The following is a 16,019-nucleotide window of genomic DNA, read 5'->3' on the forward strand; positions in this document are numbered from 1 at the left end:
ACTGAGAGAGAGAATCTGAAGCAGACACCGCATTGAACTCAGAACCTGATGTGGGGCTTGATCTCACGACCCTGGGATCAGGACTTGCACTGAAATCAAGATTAAGATGTTCAACCAACTGAGCAACCCGGGCACCCTCACTGTCACTCTTTCTTAACAAAAAGTATACACTTAAAACTTGGGTGAAAACAGGCACTGACAGTGGCCTCCACGGGGGATCTTCAAGTCAGAGGAGCTAAGACGCACAGATGGCATGTGTTCACAGACCACAGATTTGGCATTCTCTGGAGACAATGCATCATCACTAACTTGGTCTAACTAGAAGTCCACTTGAGTTAGGTGACATGAGGTAGACAATGTGCTCAGTAGATGGAGGGGCTCATGACTAAAGACACAAACAAATGAATTCTTACACTACTTTCCTTCTTACAAAATGGAATTCCAGATGAAAAAATGAAAGCAACAGCCATGTGAATAAACATCAGACATAAACATAACAAAATTTGAAAAGCCTTCATGGATATACAAGTGCTGTTATGTTTTCTCTTACTTCTATATGGAGAATAAAAGGCAGCCATCACTATTTTATTGCCTTTGAAAAATGCGGAAACTGAGAAGTTGTTGAAAGAAATGCAGTCAAACTACATCACAGTGTCCATGAAATCCGGATCTCTGGATTGTGAAATCAGGTCTTCTGCTTACAAATTTGGGCCTTCTCACACTACCATAAACTCCAGAATGTGAAAATAAAGTTAATACCAAAAAGGCATCTTTTTCCCCAATCACCACAATGTGCAGTGATGGAAATAGAAATAAACGACTTAGCAAATGCATTCTAGTTCAAATAATCTGTATATAAGCTATAAAAACGTAATAATGAGACAGATTCTTTTTAGTCATCTTGCTTTATATTGGTAATTACACTTTTATTTAATTTTATTTTAAAGAAAAATGCACTTTTTTCCCTCAAGTAGGAAAGTTATATGTGCCCATTAAGGAAAGCCTGAACAAATATAAAAAGTATTAAAAAGACAAAAGCCAAATTTCTTTTTTTTAATTTTTTAATTTTTTTATAAACATATAATGTATTTTTATCCCCAAGGGTACAGGTCTGTGAATCGCCAGGTTTACACACTTCACAGCACTCACCATATCACATACCCTCCCCAAAGTCCATAACCCCACCACCCTCTCCCAAACCCCCTACCCCCAGCCGCACTGTTTGTTTTGTAACATTAAGAGTCTCTTATGGTTTGTCTCCCTCCCGATCCCAACTCGTTTCATTTATTCTTTTCGTACCCCCCAAACCCCCCACGTTGCATCTCCACTTCCTCATATCAGGGAGATCATATGATAGTTGTCTTTCTCTGATTGACTTATTTCGCTAAGCATAATACCCTCTAGTTCCATCCATGTCATTGTAAATAAAAGCCAAATTTCTAAAGCATTCAAAAAAGGACAAATGGAATGACATCAGATTAGGAAACATGCCTCAGAAGGCATAATTGAAAGGACTGACAGAGCTGTGGACCTCAATGTGTGAGCAGACCAGTATACAGGCTTGGCCTGAGAACTTGTTAGAGATGCAAATTCTCAAATTTTAGAGATGCCCCAGACCTACTGAATCAGAAGTTCTGAGGAATGGGGAACAGCAATAGGTGGGGATTTTGATTTCTTTTTTTTATTTGAATATACTTGACACATAAAGCTACATTAGTTTCAGGTGTACGACAGAGTGGTTCAACTTCTATGTTATGTTGCTCTCACCTCAAGTATAGCTACCATCTGTCACCATACAACACTGTTACAGTATCAGTGACTATATTCCCTGGGCCCTGCCTTTTATCCCAGTGATTTATTCATTCCGTAACCAGGAGCCTTGAACTTCCTGCTTCCCTTCACCCATTTTCCCATTCTCCAACTCTCCTCCCATCTGGCAACCTCATGTGTATTTGCTGTATTTATAGGTCTGATTCTGCTTTTTGTTTGTTTATTTGGTTTTTTTTATTCCACCTATGAGGGAAGTCATACAGTATTTGTCTTTCTCAGTCTGACCAGCAATAGGTGGTTTTAACAAGCCCTTCAAGGTATTGATATAGCTGAGTTTGAGAAACATCAGTTTAGAGAAACCTTAAGGGGATTATGTTCATATTTTTAAATAATTGACAGTATTTCTTAAAGTGAGACCTACTTATTTATTTGTGCGTCACCGTACAGAACAGGTTTTAAGGGGGTAGATTTTGACCTGACACAGACGAGAACTACCAATTGAATAGAGCTGTTGGCGGATGAGACTGACCCACTCGGGATGACTGGGTATCTCTAGGCTGAAGTGGGAAACGAGTGCCTACATTGGACTGAGGGGGGATGAACTAATCACACAGTTTTCTGGGGCTCTCAGAAAATGTCCACGGCTCTTTATAGCTCTGCATTACTAATATTCTGCTCTAAAATTGGCCTCACTATCCAATGTCTGTGTTAATGGGGTGAGCACTAGATAATATTAACAATTATTCATTGCTGACAACCTATGGTAGAGGGGAGTCCAGAGTTCTACTCTTCATAGCCTTACCCCAATGCTTCATTACTTGTCCTAATTTTTTTTTTTTTTTACACTTTAACACATGACCCTGACTTTACTTAATAAGGAGCCCTCTGACTTAAAGACCAGTGCAGTGTGATAAAAATTCTGATGGAAACATCCACAACTCCATTTTCAATTCTGGTTTTCTTAGCAAGTAGTTCTGTGCCTCAATTTCTCCTCTAAAATTAAATGGTTAGAATAGATGACTCATTAAGTGCCATTCAGCTTGAAATTCTATGCCCTACATACTGAGCTTCTCCACACCTAACACATTCAGCAATTGCCCACCAGAGTTTCTGAGGCATGGGATAGAGTTTTATCTATCCATTTGTTAATAAGAATGATTTGTCATCTAAATAAGAAACTCATGACCTTTACAGTTTGAGATTCTTCCCAGGTTCTAGGTATTGGCCTAGAACTACAGAACAGTCGCCTAACCAAAAGTGAGGAGTTTGGAACAATTCTTTGTATCTCCCTAAGTTTAATATGGAGTCGGGCTGTGGATGGCCAGCAGATAGTTTCCTTAACTGGAAAAAGTTTTCAAATGAGGGTTGGTGGACTAAATAGCTTTCGCATCATTACAAAGAGAAAAATAGAGAAATCTCGTAGCTAAAGAAAGTGAAATCCACTTTACTTAATGCGGACCTCTGTCTCTGGTGTGCAGGTCCTCTGTGTCCAAAGATAATTAGCACTTTATAATGCTAATTATTATAATTATGTCTGAGAAAAAAATCATTAGGGGGTAGGTCCGTTCACTGATTTTCAATTGCCCCCTCTATTTAAAAATAAGGTCACTTTTCTATGAAATAGCTTTAGGAGCTCAAAGAAGAAAGAGGGTTAGGGAAAATTCTGTGTAGGGATAGTCCTGAGTTTTTAATATTCTTATAATTCTGTGATGTGTCTGGGTCTGAGCAGGGAGGAAAACAGTGAAGATGTTTAGTCTAGGAGACTAAAAATGGGGACCCAGAGGAGCAAATGTTTCTGCAAGACTTCATCTTCAAATAGACATTTATTTATCACTCTGTGTACCTGGTATTGTATGCTTGCTTGGGCTCAGCCGTTCCAGGTGCTGCCTCATATAATAAACCTCACCACAGTTCCACGAAGCAAGTATTAGCACCGTTCCATGTGCCCAATGTCAAGGATACAGGAAACAGAATACTGGTTTCCGATTCAGGTTTTCTCACTCCAAAGGGCGGGTTGTAAACCCTTTCCTGCCTGTGCATCCATGTAAATATGTAAATATATCTTTCCTGTTAGAGCTCTGCAAGTACTGAACCATTGTTGGGGGGGGGAGAGGGGGAGGTAGGAATGCTGCTTAGACACCAGGCGTGGAGGTGTGGCGGTTGCCTGAGAGAAGCCCACCATCAGGAGGGAGAGCAAGGAAACAGGAGAGTTAAAGATACTTTCTGAGGGCCCCAAAAGTACAGCTGTGGCTCAGCAGGAAGAATTTGGGATGTGGAGTGAAAACAGCCAGGGTCTGAAGAACAGCTCCTTCTTTGCCTTTCTGGGGGACCAAGAAAGACCATGCTCACTTTGCCGGGCCTTGTTACTGATGCCTAAAGCAACAACTGTCACAGCTGCTATCCTTACTACTTATCCTACTACCACTATTATCACCACTATGACCCTTCTGGAAACTTCCTGGGTACCAGGCACAGTGCTAAGCACATCATATGCATTGTCTTATAAAACACTCCCAAAGCATTCTTATTAATCCAATTTCACATATAAGAAAAGTGAGGTGCAAAGAGGCTAAGTTATTCATATATGGACATGCTTTATGATATGTGAAACACCATCCACAGTAGGTATCATTACTAAGAAACTATTAGCTGAGGAGAAGAAGTGGCCTTTCATCTTTCGAAGATGAGCAGTTGTCTTTCTGTTTAATGGTTTTTTAAAAATCCCCTTGTGACAAGCTCCAGAGGACAAATAATTTATTTCTTGTGGTGTATGGCTTTCTAAATGAATTAATTGATAGGCATCCCATTGTCAGTCTGAGGGATATAGAAATAAAACAGACATAAGATGTTCTCTACCAAACTAATTTGTGCTTTAAACACATAAATAATAATTTTTTTTAAAAAAGTAATTGTGTTTACCTTCTCGTCTGCTTCAGAACCTGTGTCTTTGTGATGTCTCTGCACCCTCAGTTGAGAAGTTCAGTTTGCTGTTTGAGTATTAGCAAGTGGAATTAAACAGTAAATATTGCTGGTGGGGGGTAGAGGCAGTGAGATCCAAAAATAACTCTCAGTTCACCCCCGCCCCCATTCATGGAAAAGGGGATAGGAAGAATCATTACAATCATCATAGTCATAGTACCTTAGCAAGAGCCACTCTTTCCTTTGCGGGGGGGGGGGGGGGGGGGCAGGGTGGGGCATGAGACCAAAATTATTTTCACAGTAATACTAAGGTACTATTTGCCTTTTCACCGTGCTGAGACTTGTACTGATTGTGCCAAAGCAATGGTGCTGTAGCACAAATTAAGACCATGAAAACAAACTATACTGATAATCATGGTATTCTTCACCAATATTCATGTGCAGGGGGAAAAAAGTCAGTTTCATTTAAGAAAGTCCTTGGTGAAGTAGTAAAAATATTAATTTCATTAAATCTCAACCCTTGAGTACAAGTCTTTTTAATATGCTGTGTGATGAAATGGGAAGAACATTTAAAGCCCTTCTGCTGCATACAAAACTATGACAATTGTCTCAAGGAAAAGCACTTGTGCGTTTTCAAGGACCACCATTTTTACCTAAAAGAATGAGGGATGAAGTATGGGTTCCCCAAGTTGGATATTTGGCAGATATTTTCTTAAATATAAATGAAGGGAGTTTGTGGCCTCAAGGAACACAACTGACAATATTTACGGCCAATAATAGAATTAAAGCTTTCATGCAACAGTGTCTTGACAGCTCCCCAATACTTAAAGAATTTTCTGATGAGACTGACAATGATCCTAATAAATGTGGGGTTTTGATATTTTATAGTGAAATACATCAAAGATTGAAAGATACACATAACCCTGAAAAACAGTATTTTTCAATGCATGACCAACACATGATTTTATGTAATCATGGATGAGTAAAAGAGCCACTGAAGTGCGAGATAGACCATTGGATTTTAACTCAACAGAGGATGAAACATTGACTTCTGATCCATATTGCAACTAACCTTTAAGAAACTAACACTTGTTGAATTTTAGGTAGTATCAAAGAAAAATATCTACAGTTGTATAAGAAAGGCTGTTCAAATGCTTTCCCTTATTTCAGTTACATTTCTGTGTGAGTCAGAACTTTTTTATATATATTTCAGCCAAAGATGGATTGAATGTAGAAGCAAATATGAGAATCCAAGAGCTTTCTATTAAGCCAGATATTAAAGAGATATTTTAGTTTGGAAAATACAATTATTTTTCATTAAAATGTTAACTTTTATTAATTTATAACAAGTTTATTACTTTTAAAATCAATTAATATATAAACTTTCATAATCTCAGTTTTAATTTCTTATATGGTAAATATTAACGTATACATAATACCCACATAAATCTTTGGGGATCTCAGTAATTTTTGAGAGTAAAAGCATCTGAGAACAAAAGTTTGAGAACTGCTGGTCTAAGGAAGTAAACAATTGTATGAATTGCCCTTGAATGTGTAAATTGGTACAACCTTTCTGCAGGGCAATTTATCAAAACTATTAAAATTTGGGTAACTTTGACCAGCAATTTTCACCTCTAGTAGTTAATCCTTAACAAAGAGTTGTGGATTGGAACAGACATCTATTTATTAGAATTTTCATCATGGTACATTCTATAAGACCAAAAAACACCTGTAAATATCCAGGGGATTATTTAAATAAATTTTAGTATCCCCTTAAGATAGAATACCATGAAACCATTAACAATATGTTAAGATACATGAAGAATAATGGATGGTGTTGAAAATGTTAATAATATAAAATTTAGAAATGATACAAAATAGTACCTGTCAAATAAACTTATTTTCTAAAACTAAAATGAAAACCTTCTCCTCCCCCATATATTTACCTGCTACATTTCCATTTCCTTCCATATATTTAGAAATGTTAGAAATGAATTTGGGGGACTGATGGACAATAGTTTATTATTAGTGTTTTTAAGAATCTTTTGTATTTTCCTAATTTTCTACAGAGAATGCATTAATTTCATCAGAAAAAAAATGTTTATAAGATGTGGTAGATGAATCATGACTTTCAGGTTTTTATTTTTTTATTTCTAGTCTTTTATTCCTGAGCTTTAATAGACGAGACTAGAGAGAGTATGTGAACCTAAGGAGAGAGGAAGAAGAGCAGAGCATTACTGGGGCACTGGGGAAATCATATGGTAGAGGAGAGGCTAAGAGAATCAGCTTTTATTAATGACTGGTGCTGGCTCATTTTATTAGGTGCAGGGTTAAAAATACGAAATTGTCATTTTTATAAGTGAAAGTGGTTGAACATCAGGAATTCAAGTTGAGTAACTCATTTAATATAATTGACATTATTATGCCCACTACACAGTTGAAGAAATGAAGATCAAAGTTTAAGTAACTTGCTTACAGTAACACAAGCCCATGCATTTTCTAAAACAGGTTTTCCTTTCTTCAAAGTTTTCTCTTAGACCAGCCTGAGGGGGAGATCTTCTACATAGGTATATGGGACATCTTCACAAACCAAAAAGTAACACATAATTTCTTCCTAGAAAATCTTTGTCTACATATATAAAATGGTGGAAGACCCCCAGACGCACAAGATGATTAAAAACTGTTTGATGGGGCACCTGGGTGACTCAGTTGAGTACCCACCTCTTGATTTCCACTGAGATCATGGTCTTGAGGTCATGGTCTGAGGGTCATGGGATCTGAGCCATGCATCAGGCTGCACTGGCATGGAGTCTGCTTGTCCCTCCCGCTGCCTCCCACCCCCATTCCTCTGTGCTCTCTCCCTCTAAATGAAAAAAATCTTAAAACAACAACAATAACAAAAACTGTTTGACATACTCTTAGTCAATAGTTTAGCTATTAATAAAGTTGATAAACAAAAACTAAACATTTAGTTATAACAAATGTATTATAAATAAAGATGAGATAAGTTTTCAAGAATTTATCACCTGCTTTTTTCCAAAAATGACTTTGAGACACTGCTTGGTTGGGAAAAGTAGTATGATAATATGAAGTTCAAAGTCCATTCCCCCAGTCCCTGCTCAAAGAAAAGCAGCTAAAAATAAAACAGCAAGATATAAAAATGTCAACCATAGTTAGGTAATAGAACCAAACAGGAGCCCCATCTAAGCTAAAGAGAAAAAAAAAATTGAAAGAAAAAAGAGCTGGAAGGAAATACTAAAAGAAAAAAACACTGCTTAAATAATAAGCTCAGAGTAGGTTCAACTCGTTCAGAAAATACTAAGAGACAAAATCAAGAATAAGAAAATCCTATTTTAATATGAAGAAGTATAATTCAGAAAAGAAAGTTGATAATTCAGAAGCACACTCTAAATGCTAAGTTGAAGAAGACCCAGAGTAGAGGTGATCTTGGGAAGGGAGAAGCCTAATGCAGTTGGATGAAGTTTCCCCAGAGCCACTTGGGTAACTATATTTGGACATAACTTATCCTAGGCATAACCAAGAGAAGCAAGAGCTGAAAATAAACCAGTATAGATATAGATGGGTGAAAGTGGATGAAGGGAAGGAATATTTGATTCATGTAAGCACCCAAATTGTGGAGCCAGCTTTGTTCTATCAATGTGAAATATCAATAGAGACATTCTTTGTTTGGAATATGGTAGATCTGATACAATCAAAAAGGAATTCTTTTTTTTTTTTTTAAGATTTTATTCATTTATTTGACAGACAGAGATCACAAGTAGGCAGACAGGCAGGCAGAGAGAGAGGGGAAAGCAAGCTCCCGGAGCAGAGAGCCTGATGTGGGGCTCGATCCCAGGACCCTGGGAATCATGACCCGAGCCGAAGGCAGAGGCTTTAACCCACTGAGCCACCCAGGCGCCCCTCAAAAAGGAATTCTTAAGGGAGGAACTCTCTCCAGGAATTCCAATGTGTGATGTGGGTTCACCATACAATCCAATGGAAATGTTTTTCTGCTTGAAAAACAGCATCTCATGGAATAAGCATTTTGTGGAATGCATTTAGTCAAAAACAGATCTGGCCTCCAAACATCATTTTATGAAAAGTAAATTCAGATTCCAAGAGGTGAAGTGACTTTCCCCAAAACTGTTGATGATTACAAATTAAACTCAACTCAGGTCTCCTGTGTGTGTCAGGTCATTGTTTGTTGACATGTTTTCATTAAGTGATATATAGGCAAGCCTGCCTTAAACCAGTGCTTTCTCGTTTTCATTCCATTTGCTAAATCAGCTATGATATGAATGAGTAGATAAGTTACTAGTTGTGAGCACTGGTGTGGGGTGGCTTGTATAATTCTATCTGGGGAAGGAAGAAGTTGGGAACACTTTAGGATATGCCCTTAAGATGATCATGAGTAAAGAAAGAAAAATTGTAAAGTGGTTACTGATTTATTAGAGGGCATAAGAGGGGACTTTGGATAGTACATGGAAATGCAGACCCTAAGTGGAATTCCAAATCAATAAAGTGTCCTTCAGGACTCTGCTCAGATGGTACCTCCTACAAAGTATAGGATGTAACACTGCTGATGTGTGGAATGTCCTTATCCTTTGGACACTGGGCTATGCTTGATTTGAACCTTCAGTTTCACAGCTGTGGAATCTAGTACCTTCTCCAAGATTTCTGCCAATTTCTAAAATCACTTCCTTGTAGAAATTACTCTATTCTAGCTAGTATACTGACTTTATCCCTTTCACTTTTTTCCTTAAGGAACTCAGTCAGACTCATGATTTTAAGAAGTTAGTAAATTTAATGAACATCTACAAGATTTTGGGAAGAAATCACATTAATATCACACAGCCTTCTACTATCTCCCAGCTCCCCTCCTCACATTCTCTCCTCTCTTCCTAAAGCCCAGCCTCCAATCACTACAGTGACCAAATAGTTAATTATTGCCCAAATTAGAACATTTTGAAATTAAAGGAGGACGCTACTAATAGTACACTGAATTGATAAGTGTAAACTTGGACTACGTGGGAGAAAACAAGACATAGGTTTTCCCACCAATATTTGATCCTTACCCACTGTGAGCAGACCTATAGGAAATGTAGTTCTGTCTCCTCATCTTTGAGGGCTTCCGTGATTGGTCTGCTAAACATTCCCAGGACCCTAGGGCATTCCAAAGAATAAATTTTTCTCTAACTCATTATACTTGTTTGATTCCTTGAGTTATTATTAATGGATTAACTCTCCCCTAACTTTGTTTATGCTTCCCACAACACTTGTATTCTTCTAAAGCAAAACACAATTAACCTCAATATAATCCTTTATGTACACATCTATCTTTTCCACTAAACAGTAAGTTCCTTTGGGGGCAAAGACCATATCAACTTCATTATAGCAAAATATTCTAATTGCCTCCAAATATCTATTTCTCCTTTTTCTACCATAATAGAACCTTAAGTTTTAGCTACGCACATGGCCACCCAGAATTAAAACTGTATTTCTCAGCCAGCCACTTCTATAGCTAGGAATAACCATGTGATAAAAATGCATACTCTGGAATAAGAGTTGTTAGTTATGCATGCACTTCTTGGCATTCCCCCCTCTTTTGCCAATTCGTATTCCTGCTAGGTGGCATATGAATTTGATGGTATAGCAAAGAATATTATTAATCACCAATTGTATATGTGGTCCTCTACATTTACCATCTTCCTGTGTCAGTAATTTGAGATCATGGGACTATCTCTTACCATGTGATTGAAGCATGAGTTGTGTCACTTCCAGAAGGAGTCTATTAAGACCCAATGTGTCTTTTCCATTTCTCTTTTTCCATAATGACCTTGGAAACCACTAGTGCCACACATATAGCAATGAGAGGGTCACTGGACCCATATAATGCAACTCAGATTTGGAGCAAGTTTCTTACTGCAGCATAGCCTGGTGGTAGTTGACTAGATGATGAACCACCTTGAAGCCATGCAGTCAAGTTCAACACCTCGGGGGTAAGACAGCCATCATATAGGAGGATCTGGGTTCCCGAAATTATGGAGATAACCTACCACCTTGGGATTATTTACTCCTAAGATTTATGTGAGAAATAAATACCTATCTGTTTAAGCCAGCACTAATTTGGGTCAATTTTGTAGCAGTCTAGTCCATTCTCAATAACATTTTTGCACTTTTCATAGTGTCTTGAATGGTATCTCACTTATCAGAGATACTCAACTGAACATTTGGTGAATTGACATGGGGTGGATGAGGAGACAGTGTGAGAAGATAAAGGGTATTCAGGCAAAAGCATATTAAGGGGCAGTCCACTGACAAGGAAAAGCTATTTAAGAAGTCTAAACTTCTGGACAAGATTTCGTGGCATTTCCAGGCATACCAATTCAGAAATAAAGTCCTAAACCAGAAGAGTCCCACTATAATCCCATGGGTCTAATCACATCTACAAGATGGAGTCTTCGTTTTTTCTTTTTTGGTTTTTTGGCTTATACTACATTTTTTTAAAAATGTGAATTAGTTGCAAATATTCAGAGTTTACCTGGAAATCTATGTTTCTGGCTTCTTTTGAAAAATAAAAGGATCTGGAAAATTAGGGCATATATGAAAACATGGCTGCCCCTTTTAGTCAGGACATGAGTAACCAGTTCATGATGACCACGAAATTGTCTCTCCAACATTGAGGCCATTTGTCAATTGCCATCAATATCACAGTGCTTGCTTTCTTGCTCTTTAAAAAGTTGGCCTGCTTCCATAAGCAATCTTGCAAATGACTGAGATTGAGAGCCCTATCAAAGATATTGGAACCCCTGACTTAGGCATTTGCTTTAGGGGCAAGATCCTAGGGCACAAGGGTTGAACAGCACGAGCAAAAGAAAGTGGGAGATAACAAGAGACAGCAGTATTGCCAACAGAGGGATCACAGGCAACAAGAACTGTGATGGCTGAAGGCATTTATATGAGCAGGTGTGATGAGAGGACAATGATCCCAGTAGGCATATGACCATCTTATTCTCTGCCTGTTCTCTTAGCCCCACCAAAAGATGAAGTGGCCCCCAGGCTCCAGGTCTAATGTAAGAACCATATGCTGTTGTGCTCTTTTGAGCCCTGCTCCTAGATCTTGATAGAATTCTTGACAACCTGAATGGTGATTGGTGCTTCTCCAAAGACTTGAAAGATTGAGAGGAAAATAGATAGTCTATTTGTCTCCCCCCACTCATCTTGGTTTCAATAAGAAATGTGAAGATGGAAGGTGAAATACAAGCAGAGACAAAATGAGGTTGTAAATCAAACACTTTCTTACTTTCCTTGCTCAGAAAAGCTTGTTGAGTGCTTAAGAGAGCAAGGGAAAGAGCAAGATGTGGAGAGGGAGGGAGGAAGGGAGGAGGCTCATATTGAGACAAAGGGAAAAGTTGTACTGTTGTATTTCAGTTAATCTCTTGATGTTGGTGGGTGTAGAGCCCCAGATGTTAGAGCTAATGCAATATGCATTAGTCCATCACATTGGGAAAACTCTAGTCCCAGCAACAAGGAATTAATAAATCTAGTAATTGTGTCATGTTGGGGACACAGACTAGGAAAAAAAATTGTGTAAATTGTTTGATAAATGTGCATGCCCAGATAGCATGTGTTTCTGAGGCCTTCCACAGAGACTGACCCAAAGGTTTCCCAGGAATTTCTTCTCCTCCACTCTGCCCTCTAGGAAGAGAAGGAGCTGGTATGAAACAGAATGGTCATTTATTGAGTGTGGCATTGGCATCCAATTAATAGCATACAAAATCGATTCTTTATGCTTTGTTTCTTATCAAACCCATCCCCAGAACATGAGTTCTCTAAGGCAATTAGAAATAATCACAGGCTTGCCAAAATGTTCTTTTCTATTTTCTAAACATTAAAATCAAAATGTGGTTCAGTTTTAGCTCTTAAGAGGCTCAGGGTTTTTTTTTCATTTTTTTTTTAGTAAAATGAACAACTAAGCAGTTGTCTGCAGCATCAGGACACCATATATGTATCCAGAATGACATATGTGATATGCTTTGTAAAAATTTCTTAATTCCTCTTTTGATTTTTCTGCAGCCTGGAGAAAGGTATAAAATTAAAAATCATTGTGTCACATCATCATCACTGATTCTTAAACCTCTTCAGTGTTCTAAACTCTCCACAGAGGTGGGATATGGGGGGAAGTAAAAGAAATCCAAGAAGTGAAGGAAGTCTGAAAAGGAAGTATCTTGAGGACAGAATCATATTTACCACAATTACATCAATTTATTTCTGCTAGAAGATTCTTGGGTCACTTATGATGACAAGTTGTGTAAGCTTGGGAAAACCAATGAATAACAGAAAGCTACATCCCCATGTGTACTCAAGGCAGTTAGTCTCTTAGAGGCTGAGGACACAGTAACTTGAAGGCACCACACATCACAATCAACACAAGTGATTATTGACTGTAACTGCCTGGATGGACTCTCTGGCAGGACTCTCATGCCAATCAGAAAACCACCCTGTTCACATTGCTATAAATATGCCTTCTGTCATCAACAAGTTTTGGAAGTAAAATCCATACCCACAGTCTTCTTAACATTAGCTTGACTTCAGCTCTTTTTCTCTAGATTGCGGACCCAAGAGGGCAAAAGATCTTTATCTTTTGTGTCAACCAAGGTAGTTTCATAATAGCTCCTGTGTGCTGTGTTGAGGCCATGTCCAGCTGCAGTGCTATGACTGATTAGCCATGCCTGACATGGGTAAGGTGAACGAGTATTGTGACATATTCTCTTGGTGTTTGCCAGCCCCGTCCTAAACTCCCCGCTTTTCACTCTCTCAAAGACCTGGATCTGAGTCCATGCTATCTCCTTCCCAAGATTACCTTTGGTACTTAACATCTGATTGTGAATCTCTCTTTCTCCTGCAAGTAAGACAGAGCTCAGAATCTCATCAGCAGGACTGTTTCCTCTGGGTCAGACCCTCCGTGCTCCATAATTACTGTGCCTTCTTCAAACTACAAAAATCAGTTTCTAGAGTAACATGAAATGTGATAATGTATCTTTAAAATTAGTCTGAAAATGAATGAAATCATCTAAGAGTCTGGAAAATAATTTTAACTCTAATGTTTAAGCCTGACTAGAGTTGGAAAAAAAAATGGCAGAAAAGTGGAAAAGGCAAGAAAGTGAGAGAGGAGTTGGCTGAACTTTACATGTTAAGTGACAAGGAAGCCAATAAGGAATTTGACTCTAAGAGTGAGGAGAAAATTTCCAATCTGAAAGATATATTATATTAGTCAGGATTTCTCCAAAGAAACCGTGTGAGTGTGTGTGTGTGTGTGTGTGTGTGTGTGTGTGTGTGTGTGTATGTGTGTGTGTGTACACACATACAGAGAGGAAGAGAGAATGAATATAAGGAATTGGCTCATGCAGATATAGAGGCTGAGAAGTCCCGAAATCTGCCATCTGCCAGCCGAAGACCCATAAAAACTATTGGTGTCGTTCCAGTCTGAGCCTGAAGTTCTAAGAACCAGAAGAACTGATGGTGTAAGTCCTAGTCCAAAGGTAGGAAGAGACCAATGTTTTAGCTCAAGCATTCAGATGGAGAAGGCAAATTTTCCCTCCCTCTGCCTTTTTGTTCTATTCAGACCCTAAACAGGTTAAATGATATTCACCACATTGGGAAGGATATCTTCTGTACTCAGTCTGACCCAAAGGTTGATCTCATTTGGAGATATCCTCAAAATACCCAGAAATGATGTTTGGCCAAATATTTGGCACTTCACAACCTAGTCAAGTTGACACATAAGATTAACTATCACTCATATTAAAGGAATAAATTATGTGCTGGGGAGGGGAGGCTAGATATGAGACATTAAGGAAATGGAGTTGATCAACATTGTGGAAGAAGATATACAACTTGTCATGGTTTTAAAACATGTCTGCAGAGACACCTGGGTGGCTTAGCTGGGTAAGCATCTGCTTTCAGCTCAGGTCACGATCCTGGGGTCCTGGGATTGAGTCCTGCATCAGGATCCTTGCTCCTCAGTGGGGAGCCTGCTTCTCCCTCTACCTGCTGCTCCCCCTACTTGTGCGCTCTCCCTCTCTCTGACAGATAAATAATAAATAAATAAAAATCTTTTTTAAAAAATAAAATAGAACATGTCTGCAAATTACCTGACACTTCCATCAAAAGTCGGAGTCTAATCATTCACCATTGAACAATGGCCGGCCTCAGTCATGTCATGGAGACTTACTGCCAAAGGCTAGCTCATGAAAGAGAATCTGGCTCATTCTCACTCTCTCTCTGAACATGTATGGTTGGAACCCTGAGCCACAAGGTAAAATATGCTGGAGATATGTCGAAAGACTACGTAAGGACAGAGGAAGAAGCTGAAGGAGCCCCATCTGTTCAGCCCCCTCTTGACTGTGCCACCAGGCAACATCAACCTTCAGACATGTGAGTGAACAAGCCTTCAGGTGTCCCAGTCACCACTGTCTGACTCAACCTTGCAGAGGCTCCATGCAAGAACTGCCAACTGACTTCAGTCAACTCCAGGACCATCAGAGATAATAATGATCATCGTAATAAATACCATCATTGTTTAAAGCCACTAAGTTTTAGGATGCTTCGTTACACAGTTAATAGATTTTAAATCCATTTTTTTTTCTGAGCCTCTTTCTCTTCATGGATAGGAGTAGGTCACCTCTAAATGTCTTTACAATTCTAAAATGTAGTGGAGAATCTAAGCTGATGTCAAAGGTGATGTGAATAGATAGTATTTGAGGTAAATTTGAGGATTAGGTTAACTCCATATTATGCTTCTTTTCTTTCCTCTCTTTCAAAGGACAGACTTCTCAGAGTGCCTGGGTGGCTAGTCGGTTAAGCCTCTGACTCTTGATTTCAGCTCAGGTCATGACCTCAGGGTGGTGGGATCAAGCCCAGTCGGGCTCCTCACTCAGTGGGGATTCTGTCTGGAATTCTTCTCTCCCTCTGTCCCCCTCTTCCTGCTCACTCTCTCTCTCTCAAAAAATAAATAATTTTTTTTTTAAAGTACAGATTTCTCTGTCTAGCATTGCCTGAGGAGGAATGTCAAAGGACTGAAACCAGGGATGTCTTGGTTCTTTGTCTCCCAAACTCAAGCCTTCAGGTAATCACATGCATTTTGAGATATGGAAGAAAGGAAGTAAAGTAGCAAGCAGGAAGAAGCAAAGTAGTTTGGAAAATTATACACACACACACACACACACACACACACACACACACATGCAGGAGAGAGACAAACCACCCCCCTCACAACTAGGAGATTCCTCTGGACTGAGGTTGGGAGAGAAAGGAAAGAAAGATCTGAA

Source organism: Martes martes, assembly GCF_963455335.1.
Source record: "Martes martes genome assembly, chromosome: 1".
In the NCBI taxonomy this organism is placed as follows: domain Eukaryota; kingdom Metazoa; phylum Chordata; class Mammalia; order Carnivora; family Mustelidae; genus Martes; species Martes martes.